At 44.5% G+C, this 14,331-nt stretch overlaps 1 pseudogene; it reads right to left on the bottom strand.

The window, feature by feature from the left end:
- Positions 1-8,663: 8,663 nt before the first annotated feature.
- LOC123408054 lies at positions 8,664-14,066 on the bottom strand (annotated as a pseudogene).
- Between the last annotated feature and the right edge of the window lie 265 nt (positions 14,067-14,331).

Here is a 14,331-nt window from a genome sequence, read left to right as displayed (position 1 = left end):
TTATTTTGCTTATATAGTTGTTTCAGTCATTTAATTGTTGTTTTTTATTATTTTTAGTTAGTTCTTTCTGTAGATTTTAACATGTTGTAGTATGGTGCATATTTAATGTGCAAAAAAAATCTACAGTTCAATTAATTTTTAAAAAATGCCTTTGTAGCAGATGGGTTTTCGTCTGAATCCTTGATACTTTGAGTTTTGTAGAAAATAAACAAAAATGATAAAATCTTCAAAAAATAAACAAAAATGATAAAATCTTCAAAAAATAAAATCCTTTGAGATGTTGTTAGTTTTTAGTGTCTAGTAGGTATAGAAATTTTGAGATATGAATTTTGACCGTTTTTGCAAAAAAAGGAAAAAAATTAAACGGCCATAACTTTTGCATACGACGTCCAAAAAAAATTAATATATCAAAAAAAATAGAAAAAATTGGTACTCGATTTCACCCGGCCTTGCCCGGTGAAGTTTTCTCACATGCTCAAAATTCCAAATGGAAAAAAAGTTATTTCAAAAAGAAGTTTTTTCCAAAAAAAAAGAAAAATAATGATATTTAAAAATATTAGGTTGTTTTCATTGAAATTCACTATTATTGTTACTTATTAAGTTTATTTTAATAATTGTTTGTAATTAAAAAAATTAAATCATGTGACATGACATCAAGGCCCAAGTTGTTTAGGATTGATGGCTTACTATTGTCAGGAAAACAACAAGTGCACACTTGGCAACTAGTGGCGATAGAACCAGAAAGTTAAGCGTGCTCGGGCTGAAGTAGTGAAAGGATGGGTGATCGGTCGGGAAGTTAGACGATTTGAAATGAGTGATCCATGCTAGAGCAGTGAGGATGGGTGATTAGAGATTAAATTATCAAATAATTCAAAGATTAGAAAATTGGCATAAAACATAAAAAATATTCGAAAATAAAATTTGAAGAAAATTAAAAAAAAATCTACCTTTTCGGGTCAAACAAACAAAAAAAAACAGACGGATCCTTTAGTCCCGGTTCGTAAGTAGAACCGGGACTAAAGGTACTCCCTCCGAGGCGGCCACGTGGAGCACCTTTGGTCCCGGCTTGGAACAGGGACGAGACTAAAGGTTAGGCCTTTAGTCCCGCCCCTTTAGTCCCGGTTGGTGAACCGGGACTAAAGGCCTTGTCCCCACTAGTGTTTATTATCAAATAAACTAAAAAAATCTTAAGTGCACTTAAAAAATTATCACATTTTTATATTTTTACGCAACACCGGTTATCATGTTGTTTCTCATGTGGCATTGTGCAAGATGTCAAGAGACTTACTTATATCTCAAGAGCATGTATGTGAAGTAAACAAATTCTTCCGTTGCAACGCACGGGCATGTTTGCTAGTATTTTCTCTATATATCTAAGTTGCATCTACATATTAGCGGTCATGTTCGTTATTGGGTCGTGCATGTCATGTATCGTTAGCTAGCATGGGTTGGTTAGTGGGCCTCACATGTCATATTGATCTGATGTGGGACTTAGAAGTCAGCTAGAGTGTATATTCAGTTATCTTGGACATGTGGGGACAATTGACACGTAGCCATGACACATAGGAAAAAGTACAACTCACGTGTCTGCCGAGTCACCCACGTTCAAGGCTAAATAAGGCCTTAGCCAAATTTACATATTTCAGTGACCATTTGGTGCCATAAGATTATGACCTTATGGGAATAAAAGGTCATACTGTTCAAGAGTTTGGACCCTCTCACACGCTTCTTGACCATTTGGCAAATTTTAGTCAAAGATCTATGACTAATTTGAGCGTGGTCAAAAAAATTGTCATAGATGAGCATATTTCTTGTAGTGATTCTTAGCGGTGCCGGCGTGGTTGCCGGGGCCCTACCTGCGGGTGAAGCCGGTGGAGGAGATTCGGATTGGGGAAAACCCCTTGGTTGGCCCAGGCCGACCGCGCCGACGACGACGCTCAAGGGCGCCATTATTCTTTTTGGAGATGTCGGTATACATCTGCTCCACTGCTCCCCTTCCTTGCCTCTCGGGTGAAAACCCTAACTCCGGCGGGCGGCGGCGGCGTCCTTGATGTCCTGACCTTCCTGAAGGCGTCGCCTTGAGGGCTGAGTGGTGGTGGGCACTGTGTGGGTCCTGAACGGTTGCTGGTGGTGGGCACTGCTTCGAGGGAAACTCTAGGATCTGGTCTTCCAGATCGGACGATGGCGTTACTGCGGTGCCGTTTCTCTCTTGGGAGCATCGTTTGTGGAGCAGCGCTGGCAGACTAAGGCAGGAGGTGGAGCGGCTTTGTCTTGCACGGAATTTCGGTGGAGCTGTCAAGTCATGCCTGGCGAACAGGTGCTACGCTGAGTCATGCCTGGTTGACAGGTGCTACACACGACAGATCTTCCAGAGTCTTCGCATCTGGACGGATGAGCGCAGGACGGTGGATCCGTTGGGCGCCGTGGTGGCGTCGACAGATGATTGGACTAGCAAGGATGGGTCAGTGGTTCGAGGATAATGACGGCTGGTAAAACGTGTGCGTGAAGTGTGCGTTTTAGGTGTGCTGCACCGGCTGTTGTTTCCGATACGTTATGTGGATGGATTGGAAACAACACCGGTCTTAGATATGTGAGTGAGAGTACTCCACATTATCGAGTTTGTACGTGTGAGTGGTGGCTTTGGGTGGATTGATGTATACTCTTGTTAGACCTTTGTGGAATAATTAATAAAATGGCTGCATGCATCGATTGATGCAGAGGCCGGAGGTTTAACCTCCTTTTTCTAAAAAAAAAAAGAATAGCAAAATCAGTGAAGTATGATTATATCTCCCCTTTCAATTTTGTTTTTCTAATGGAGTATGTTATCTTCTTGTGTGTATTGCCAGGTTTATACGCAGTCCTTCTAGTTGCTATCTGGACCCCCTTTGCATAGTTTTTATCCTAAATGTGTGAATGGGTCAATCTGCATTCAGGTCTTGAAATGGAGTTCAGGCCTTTTGTGACTGCAGATCATGCAAAATTTTCAGAGCCACTAAGCCTTGCCGTGTGCGCACAGCTTCAGGTATTAAAGCTACAATATCATCTATATTCACCATTCTCAAGTGTTAACGCTGTTTGAAGAAACCAAAAAGTCAACCAGGAGCAGCCAAAGTGCCAAACTCGCCCACTGCTTCATTTTCTGGACCCTTGTTCTGTAGCTTTTATCCAAAACGAACGAATTGCCAAACAGCGTTATGGACTTATTGAAAGGGAGTTCAGGCCTTCTCTAAGCGCTGATCATGAGAATTTGTAGAACCAGTAAGCTTCATTTTCGACACACAGCTTCAAGTATCTCTGAAATTTCCAATTTATATTCGCGACTCTTTTAAGAGTTACGTATTAACACTACAGTATCGTATCTACTTGTTGTGTGTTGTGTGTTGGTCCCCGGATTCAGTTAGCAGAAGTTCAGCACTCAATGCTAGCTGTCTGATAACAACCAAAAAATCAACCAGGAACGTCCAAACTCACCCAGTGCTTCATTTGCACAATCTAAACTTCTTAAGGGAAGATATTTGGATGAGAAGTGGGAGGCGAAGACTCATCGTAGAGGTCAACGACGGGCTGGAAACTGAGCACGGTGTCTTCAGCGACGTATGACATGACGAGCCCGACGGATGGGCCTCGCCGGTTCCCCCTGTCGCTTGCTAGCTACGGCACCCGGTCCATCCCAGGCAACGCTGGCAGGGCCGTCGTCGACGAGCCTGCCAGCAAGCAGAGCAGCACGAAGAACGGCAGGCTGGAGAGCTCCTTGGTCGTGGCGGGCACGGACAGGGAGGACGATGGTGTTTGGATTGGGTTGGTGGTGAAAGTGATGAGTGTGCTCCAGTTTTTGTATGCTTTGCTATGGTTGAAGATGTCTTTGACAAAGGATTCTAGTCATCAAGCTAAATCACGTGTTGACTGTTGTACCGGGGAAAACATGGCAAAACAGAGGAGATTCTACGTGTTGAACACAGTTTGTTTCTTTTAGTGCAATGTGGGCTGCCCTTGCTAAAGAAAATGTAAATGTTGCTGAAAATAATATGCTGAGTTAGTTTTCTTGATCACAAAGCCACACATCGATATAATATCTCAGACTTCAGGAAAAGTGAAATGGTAGAATATGCCTTTGTTTATATATAAGTCAGGCCACCATCTATACCCGGTGCATTTTATTAATTTTCCCACCTACCTTCAAGTGACATGCCTAACAACACATCTGTTCCTATATATTTCACCCCATTTTCGCAAGAACCCGTAGGAAAGCCTAACATCTGCCATTCATTCATCCATGCATTTTACATTTCCACATAACTCTCTCTTCTCTATTTTCATAAAAAAATAGATTTCAATACACATGAACATAGAACATGATGGTGGACACAATATCAAGATGATGTTAGCAAACACATATGACCGGGAGGCATTGGGAAAGAAACAAATACTATGATTAATCATCAAGGACCCAATAGCGATCATGTTCCCACGCCCAAGGAGCACACTCATCCATTGAAATGCAAACCTTGTAGGTTATGTTTAGGGATGTAGTGTGCCAGTGGGCTTTGGGGCTTGGCCCAAGCTAGAAATAACCCCACGCATATGCTTTGTCTAGGTCTTTTATTTGTTGTGATTTTCTTCATGAGTTCAGAACCTCGAATATCGAGGCCCACAAGCTAGCAAAGCATGCACTATCACTAGGGACCGGCCGGCATGTCTGGTTAGGCCACCCTAGAGATCTCTTATTCATACCTATAAACTTTGTGACGGTTGAATACAAGTTTTCCGAGTCTGCCTTAGAAAAAAAACATAGTTCAGTAGGCCAAGCTGAATCGGCATATTTGAGTCTTTCCTACCACGAGCAAGCCCAGTTGGCACAAGATAGCTAGCTGTCTTTTAATCCGAGCATAGCCCAACACGCCAAGGCCCAAAAACTTGTAAGCGATATCCTACAAAAAATCTTGTTTAGTGAAAGAAAAATATGGAGAAAATTACCCAAAAAGTTGTCTAACAAATAAAGAAAGCCTGCAATAGCACACATCAAGAAATCTATAAATCCAAATGCAAAACCCTATGTAAATGCCTGAGAAAGGTCAGGATAAATAAAAACTATTCATTATGAATCTGTGGCCAACTAATAGAATAATGGTGTCATATAGTGTGTTTGCGTGCTAATCACAGAAAAAATAGATTTATTGTGTCATCTATTATCAATATGTGACCAACTAATAAGGCCTTGTACAATGCAATAGCGGTGCTTAGGGAAGGTATTTACAGAAATAATGCAGACTTTCCTTAAGCACCAATGCTTATTTGTATAGGATATGCGCTTAATTACACGCCTCTTCTATTGAAATAGCATTGATGATTCGGAAAAACCTGGTTTCGATTCCTCAACATCTACCTAAGAACCTAAGATTGTACAAGGCCTAATAGAATAAACAGAGCAGCAGGACCAACGGTAGGCTGGAGAGCTCCATAGCCATGGCTGGTATGGACAGGGCAAGCAAGCCAACAGGCAGCAAATTTGCAAGCACAATATGGAAGAATCGATAGTTTATTAGCTCCGCTGGTCTGTGCTCCACGATGGTGATTAGGTTGGGTCATTAAGCAAAATCATGTGTTAAATGTTTTGCTGGGAAAACATGGCAAAATAGAGGAAGATTTTTTTATTGTTTCTATTTTTTGTTGTTAATTTTCCCTATTTTTTGCTAGTGGGGGAATGCGGGGGTTCCCTAGCTAATTGCTGCAAATAATTTCTTCAGTCAATTCTCTTGATCACAGTGGTAGACAACACATCTCATACACCACTAAAAGTGAAACAAAATGGTAGAATATGTATCAGTTTATATAGAAACAGGGGTGCCACGTATACCATGTGCCATCTCATACGACGTATATCATACACCACTTGATATTTTGCCAAAACACCACACCTACCTTCACATGTCTAAAAAACACTTAGCGACTCCTATATATTTGACTCCAGTTTTGTGTGAACGCGTAGGAAAGCTAGCCCATCATCTCTCATCGGTCCATGCTTTTTATTATATTTCCATATAACTCTCTCTTGACCATTTTCATAAAGTAAGTAGATTTTGAATTCACATAAACACATGAGATAATGGTGAGACTGAAAATCAAGACAATATTAGTAAGCATGTATGACTGGGAGACATAGAGAAAGAAACAAATACATTGATAAACTCTTGGGCACCTTGTTGCCTATTCTTAGGGCTGGTCGAGCCGAGTTGGATTTTTGGCTTGGCGCAAGCTAGAAATAACCCAGTGCAGTGCAAATAAGTAAAATAATGAGCCAGGCATGAATGTCAAGGGCCGATGATAGATTGCATCCCAAAAGGTGATCGATGTTGGAAGAGGGGTAGATGTTGAGCTGCTCCTAGATTCCGAGGGAGATCGTGCGAAGGAGGTAGATATGAGCAATGTCTTCCTTGCATGTCTGCACATGGGGTACTTGTTTTGAGGAGTTAAACCAAACCTAACTGAACCCTTAGCAGGTTTAACTCCTCAAAATTTTCTCCTCGTGTCTGCCTCCACTTATATTTACCCGACCATGGCTCAGTTTTAGGATAATTGTTCCCTCCCCCCATACCACGCTCTCCCTCGTTCGCACCGCATCGACACCGACATTGCCCAAGTCCAATGCACTCCTCACCCGCATATCACCCAACCTGCACTCCCACCAGCAATTCCAGTCGACTAGCGCCACCCCTCACTCCCCAAAAATGGTGGGATCTAGTTGTTGCAGGTCGACACCTCTGATTTGAAGCGCGGATCTGCGCTGTGGCACACAGCCAATCCTAGCACATGTGGCGACGCCCACCTCTTGCCGGCAAAGAAGTATAACGGCATGCGGCAGCGGCCATGGGGACATGGGTTCATAAATAAATGACTGGGGCATCAGCCTCCTTCCAGGCGGTGGAGCAAGCGGCAAGGGCCTACAACGTGAAGGCAGTAAGCCTCTATGGAATTTGGGTGAAGACCAACTACCCCCCTCGATAGCCGTGAAGTCTCGAAGTTCGTCACCATCGACCCTCGAGTGGTATCCCGCTGTGAGGAGCTGGAGAATCAGGAGGCCTTCATTACTGAGCTCCACTTGAATAATTTGGAGGTTACCACCTAGGAGCGTCTGTGTCTCAATATGAGTGGATCGAGCAGTTTAATTAGCTCCGATGGTTTGTGCTCCATGATTGTGATAGGGCTGGGGTGGTGGAGAACGTAATGAGCGTGCTCGCATTTTTTATACTACCGTATAGGGCATGCGCGTAGTTCTAGGTTATCAATTTAACTAGCTAAATATATATATTTATTACATATAATATATATTTAGCTTGTTAAATTGATAACCTAGAACTACATATAATATATATTTAGCTAGTTAAATTGATAACCTAGAACTACGCGCATGCCCTATACACTTGGACGGAGGTAGTACTAGGATGTTATTCGGGACGTCTCTGTCAAAAAATTTGGGTCATTAGACAAAATTATGTGTTAAATGTTTTGTTTGGAGAACATGGGAAACAGAGGAGGATTATTTGTCGTTTCTATTTCTTCTTTATTAATCTTTTCTCTTTGTTTTGCTATTGGGGAATGTGGGTTTTCCCTAGCTGATTGCTGAAAATTATCTCTTCAATCAGTTCTCTTGATCACAGTGGCAGTAATCATATCTTATACCCCATGAGAAGTGAAATAGACTGGTAGACTATGCATCTGTATATAGAAACCAGGCTGCCATCTCGACATTGTGCCTATGGTACCAAGCAACAAATGTGGGCCATCCAATCACATAATCTAAAAGTGATGAGCCAACTGTACTGCTCTAATTTTCCAGTCGAATCATGGACAGTATATCTTGCACCGCAGCGCTCCCGTATACTAGTTCTGGGGCAGCCTGCTGCGAGGCGCTCGAGGAGGACTCACCGTCCCCGAAACATCTGCTCCTCCACACCGCTTCTCCGAGGCGCTCGACCGTGCCATCTCACCCTAGCTTGGCCGCGTCGCCGACTTCGCCGCGGACATTTCGTTCTCCGGGGACTGGACCGCCGCCTTCTCCCGGACCTCTGAACCGACATCTCCACCTTACAGACATCCGATGGCTCCAGGTGCACGTTGCTCGTCCACGACGGCGGCTGGTCATGCCGGGCAGATGAAAGACCACGACGGTTGGCTGCCCCGACCCTCTCTTTAGGATTCCGTCGGCTGTTAGCACGCGCAACCTCTTGATTTCCGGTTTACAATATGTGCCGACGATGTCGCTAAGGTTCTGGCGATCATGGCACGCACACAACCCGTCCTCTTTATTAGCGATGAGTTCGTCAGCCCGGCTTCACTTTCTTCGCCATGCGTCGGTCGGCAGCGTGGCCGAGGTCTCCCCGACCGGCGGTGAGGCGTCGGCATGCAGCTCTCCCATGGTTGAGCGCCCCGATGTCGTGTTGGTAGCTCATACTTCATCCCTCCCATCTATAATCTATAATCTACTAGATCATGGATGGCGCGCGTTGCTGCGCCCGTCCATTTTAACAAGAAGATGACAGGAATAGATATAAAAAGAGGGCAGGAATATAAAAATTGTATGGACAAAAAATGTCTAGTTATTTTTTCAGGAATTCACATTATGGTCCCTCATTATGGGCAAGCAATGTCACCAAACAACCTCAATGTAATCAAAGCTATAAAAATTAATTGACATGAAATGTTTTTGTTTTTCGTCTAGAAATTAATTACAAGATTATTGAGAAAACATATAATCATGTAAACATATTTAGAATATATATTGTATGCACCAATTATCTCATAAAACCCTCAACAACGCGTGAAAATGTGCAAATTCTCAATACAGTTGAAGTTCATGTGACACTTATCGAAGATAATGAACTTTCCTACCATTAGGCTCCAAGCTTTGCTCTGCTTTTGGCATTACCGTTCGGGTCGCCTTCTTCTCCGTATCACCCTTTTCTGCACACATAGGATTCCATTCATTTTTCTCCTCATCGCAAAAGTCAAAATATATGCAATTGAGTGTCAATGGAATGTCTGAATATTCTCCATATCTCCGAGTCAGCTGAGTGTCGTGATTAATAAACTCATCTAAGCTCACTTGTCATAAGCGGACGGAGCTAGAATACTCAATTGTTTTCTTCCAAATCTGAACAACCAAACCAAGTTGTAAAGTGTCAGCTTGGATTAAAATTACTAAAAATATATTATTTATTTATTTATTTGCAGGGATACAGACAAAACGTTTCGATAAAAAAATGATGCATCTGATCATGAAGCAATGACTATCTGTCACACTGATATTCAAGTTGCTTACGAATTTTGACACCCTCTTGTATCTTGATTGATTGAAGATTTGTGGTGGCAGTAATTCATTATGTTATATCAAAGATGACTGATCTACGGAACATAATGCAGAACTTTCCATAATTATAACCATAAACTACCGTACAACCTTAGCAAAAGAACATGGTGGTACATCAGTCAAGAGTACATACATAGAACAAATAAATGATGGAGAAAGCTTGTGGTCGGTGTTGAGCACCCGCAACACTTGTTAGATGCAACTCGACAATGCACTTCCACCGTGCCACCTTCTTGAGCGTGTATAGAAATCCTTGCTGAACACCTGGATAGATTGCAAAGGAATTCAATACAAGTATCAGAAGAACAAAACATGCCGCAACCTGGTAGAAACATCCCACGTACAAAATCGAAAACTTTTATGTCTCTCAGGTTACAACCCAATCGTGGTCCTTTGATTTGAATGTGGAATTAAACCAGTGGCTAAAATATGCTAGATAATCCACAATCTAAATTGTAAGATTAAGACATGAGACATGAACATACATTTCTATTGGCATGGGGCGATTCATTTAAAGAAGCTCACAGTCAAAAACATGCTACTGAGAATTAGACCATAGCAATTATCTCAGAAAGACGCGGATGCATGCCTGACTTATTAATGGAAGTGGACATTATAAATCATATACATGGCAGATTGAATCAGAAAACATGCAAAAAAAGGAACACGGGTAGAAAATCTAGAAAGGTAAAAGCAAGATGACGCTGGACATTAATTTATGATTACTTTCTATTATCCTTGACTTGGTTGTCCAGAATCTTTAAAAAAGAATTGGTATAACAGCAGCAGGTTTGCGAGTACTGTTGTTTGCCTCCCAAAACGACCGCTACTTTGTGTGTTCGCCATGTGGGATTTCAGCCTAGTGGGTGCTCCCTTACTTGAAAAATAGATGCGGTCGCCTCTGTTCCTCCTTGTTGCCACACTGTACCACCCAACTCTGTCGCTACTGTTCCTGCGAGAGGGGAGAGAGGTTGGCTACCGTGGCCACCTGAAAGGGAAAGGGGAAGCAAGCCCAAAGGGTGAGAAGAAGGGGCTCAAGCGGCCATCGCGTACAGGAGGAGCTAGGCTAGGGTTTCGTTGAAACGAACGAGAAAGCCGCGATTTTGTAGCTCTTGAAATAACAAAGCAAAAGGAGGCGAGCGGGCGAGTAACCTCCTTCTTCTTGAGGCGACATACGCTGTCATTGGTTGAACCCACCCACCGACCCAGCCCGCCCGCGAACAAGCAGAGATGGAAACAAGTGCGGAATTGAGCCATTGGAGGAATTATCGTCCGCACCTGCTCAAGGTCGCATTCGACGGGCGGCGGCCCCACCCATGCACCGCCGAGATCCGACGACACGTCCGACATCGCCGCGTCAGCCCCGCACCATCGCGCGCGGCCCGCCCGGCGACCAGGCCTCTGCGGATCCGCCGAACAAAACGCCGTCGGTGCCCCGGGCCGCGAGGCGCGCACCAATGGTGCCGGGCTCGCCGGCCGCCGCTCTCTGCGGGCTCCCGGGCGACGCGCGCCCGGGGGAGGGGAGGGGAGGCTGGGCGGGCCGGATCGAGGCGCGGGGTGGGTTCGGGGGCAGAGATCCAGAGCCAGCGAGTAATCAATCGGCAAACAACTCGCGCACCGAATCCCCTTCTCACAGTGACCGACGTCCTTCCCCTTCGCTCGCATCGGTTCTGCTTCCTTCCCCTTTTTTCTTTTTTCAAACGGCGTTCACATCTTGATTTGAATAACAATAAAAAAAGTATAATGTCTTCTGCATACATGATGAATTTTGCATCTTTGTGTCGTGTATGCTTCCTAGCTTTTAGCTTTATTGTTTTCCGCTGCGTCCACCAAATCCGTTGATATTTTGTGTTTTCTCATGCCATGCGATTCCACCATACCTTAGTCCGTCGGTCTTTTCTTTGGTCCTGATCCTTTCTATGCAACTTTTGTGGCCTATTTGCCCTTGTTGTTTTCTATAGGATTTTCTGGACTTCTTTTGCATTGTCGATCTACGTCCATCGTGTCTTATCCGCCGAGCTTCTTTCGCCGACGGTTGTCGTGGACTATGATTTTCCGCGCAATGCTTTATTCTCTTGATGTGCCATCTTCTTTTGACAACTCATCTTCTCTTGATACTTATCTTGTATCTTCAAGTGATGCGGTGTCTTCCTCTTGATGTGCCATCTTCTTTTAACAACTCATCTTCTCTTGATACTTATGTTGTATCTTCAAGTGATGCGGTGTCTTCCTCTTGATGTGTCATCTTCTTTTGACAATCCATCTTCTCCTGATACTTATCTTGTATCTTCAAGTGATGCGGTGTCTACCTCTGATGTGCCATCTCTTCGTTATCTTCTTCGGCGACTCGACAAGTTTTGAAGACTCTTCATGCTACGACGACACTCTCAAGACGCGAATTTGGATTATCATTTTTTTTAGTATTACACTTCTTCAAATGCAATGCTATTGCATACGCTTTGCATTTGAGGGGGGGTGTTAGGAAGTATTAGTATTAGTCTAGGAGTCCTTATTAGTCTATGTCTACTTTCCTTGCACCTCAAGTCATGTGTAATATATATATGCTCCTTGGGCCTTCAATAAAGATAAGTTGCTTTCCTAACATGTTTCACATTTTACCAGATTAGTTCAATCAAAATACCAAGCAATGAAATTAGAGCTATTAAAGTTCTGACATAAATCATAATACGAAAGGAACAAGAGTACATGACTACAAGTTAGTACCTTCAGCATTTGAATCCCTTGCTCGTACGTTAGCTTCAACGTTTGCGCTAGGTACTGTATAAATCAGAAAAGGTTGAGACATAACTTAAGCAAAGGCAAATACATATAAGAACGAAAAACAACGAGTAATGTTTTACCGTCAGAGGTTCAAATGGATTCTGCCTATTTATTTCCTTGAGTTCCTCCTTACAATGTTCATTCAAGTGGTCAAATATCGCTACAAATAAGCCATCTATGATATCACAAACCTGTCCACAAAAATCAGTACTTGATAACCATCATCATTTCAATAAATGAACTAAATATTTCTTTCTCCAAATCTTCCTTACCTCAAAGTAGTGCTCCTTGATCTCCATTTCTGCATCTAGCCCAATAAACTCACACAGATGCCTGTGAGTATTTGACTTTTCTGCTCTAAATATGGAACCAACCTCAAACACGCGGCCAAAACCGCCACAGATAGCCATCTGCTTGTATAATTGTGGAGATTGCGCTAAGCAAGCAGGCTGGCCATTGTAATCCAGCTTGAATACAGATGCACCACCTTCACTTGATCCACCAATCAGCTTTGGAGTGTGGATCCCAATAAAATTCTTCGAGAACAAAAATTCTCTGAATTTCTACACGCGCACCCAACAATCATTACATGTATGTGACTATGTATGGACCAAAAGAAAAAAAATCAAGTAATAAACATTGATGCTGAAATGTTCCTGCACGGATCTTGATGCTGAAATGAATGGCTTAGATAAGGGGTACCATGGAGGTCCAGCTACAGAAAACCACGCTCATAAACATTGCATGCTACAGAAGTAGTACATAAGAAAATCGGGCTGCAGGAGATGCCAATGCCACACATGAGTGTGACCAACATAAGCATAGTTTTGGGGGAACAAGGACAAACACTCACGTTCTCGACATGGTGTTCGATACTGAAGGTTGAAAGATTCGTAGTTGTCCGAATATCGATAGGTCGATAGTTCAAGCGTGTGTCCTGGTGAACATGTACCATCGGCACTCCTTTCTGTAACCATGGCAAGGATAAGAACCATAGAAGGAAAACCGAGAGCTTTCCTGCAAAGCCAAAGAATTTGCAAAGGACATACGTACTTGTTCAGCCGCCTCGAATTCTGCTTTGGTACGCGCTGCATCCTCAAAGTTCAAGGGAAGTGTGGAGATCGCCCTATTGATGCAATAGATCTTGCTGACCCTAATCTCCACCTGCCGGTCAAAACGAACACAGGAAAAGAAGTTTGCAACAGTCCAAATCAAAGAACGAAGAGTACAAAACCACCATCTAACATGCGGCGGTGCTTGCAGCTGATGGTTGATGGGTCCGGTTGCTAACTTGCTATTGATAACTGACCAGTTGTGTGAGATCCTTGCGGGGCTCCTTGAGGGGGGTGACGATGCCCTCGACATCGACGATGCTCTCCTTGGTGAGGGAGGCGGCAAAGCGAACCATCTGCGCGCTGACGCCGGCGTCGGCGCTGGCGACCAGCAGGCACTGCACGGTGCTCCTGCGCTGGCGCAGCACGACGAAGCCCATCTTCTTGCTGACCGGGCGGATCGTCTGCGCGAACCCGCGGATCAGCACGGAGTGACCCGCGGAGGTCTCGTCTACGTCGCCGATGTCGGTCCATGACCTGCCAGAGATGGCCTTGGACTGGATCGCCCTATCGCGCGCGGCCCGCCCGGCGACCAGGCCTCTGCGGATCCGCCGAACAAAGCGCCGCCGGTGCCCCGGGCCGCGAGGCGCGCGCCAATGGTGCCGGGCTCGCCGGCCGCCGCTCTCTGCGGGCTCCCGGGCGACGCGCGCCCGGGGGAGGGGAGGGGAGGGGAGGCGGGGCGGGCCGGATCGAGGCGCGGGGTGGGTTCGGGGGCAGAGATCCAGAGCTAGCGAGTAATCAATCGGCAAACAACTCGCGCACCGAATCCCCTTCTCACAGCGACCGACGTCCTTCCCCTTCGCTCGCATCGGTTCTGCTTCCTTCCCCTTTTTTCTTTTTTCAGAGCGACAATTTTTCCTCACGGGGATAGCAAAGCCAGGACTGGACCTCCAAGTGCTCAAATGGGTTGGCCAACGGCCAGTCCTCCATTTCAGCCCGTGGAGCAGCAGCCCACAGGACAGCTGGGCCAAATTTCACACAGTGTTGGACATATTATTTCCACTCCAGATCTGACGGCCTGAAACAGCCAGATCGCAAAAATGGACGGTCCAAAACGTAAATCACTGAGAGAGC

Source organism: Hordeum vulgare, chromosome 7H, assembly GCF_904849725.1.
Source record: "Hordeum vulgare subsp. vulgare chromosome 7H, MorexV3_pseudomolecules_assembly, whole genome shotgun sequence".
Lineage (NCBI taxonomy): Eukaryota > Viridiplantae > Streptophyta > Magnoliopsida > Poales > Poaceae > Hordeum > Hordeum vulgare.
The sequence above is the reverse complement of the archived record's forward strand: the minus strand, read 5'-3'. Positions and strand labels throughout refer to the sequence as shown.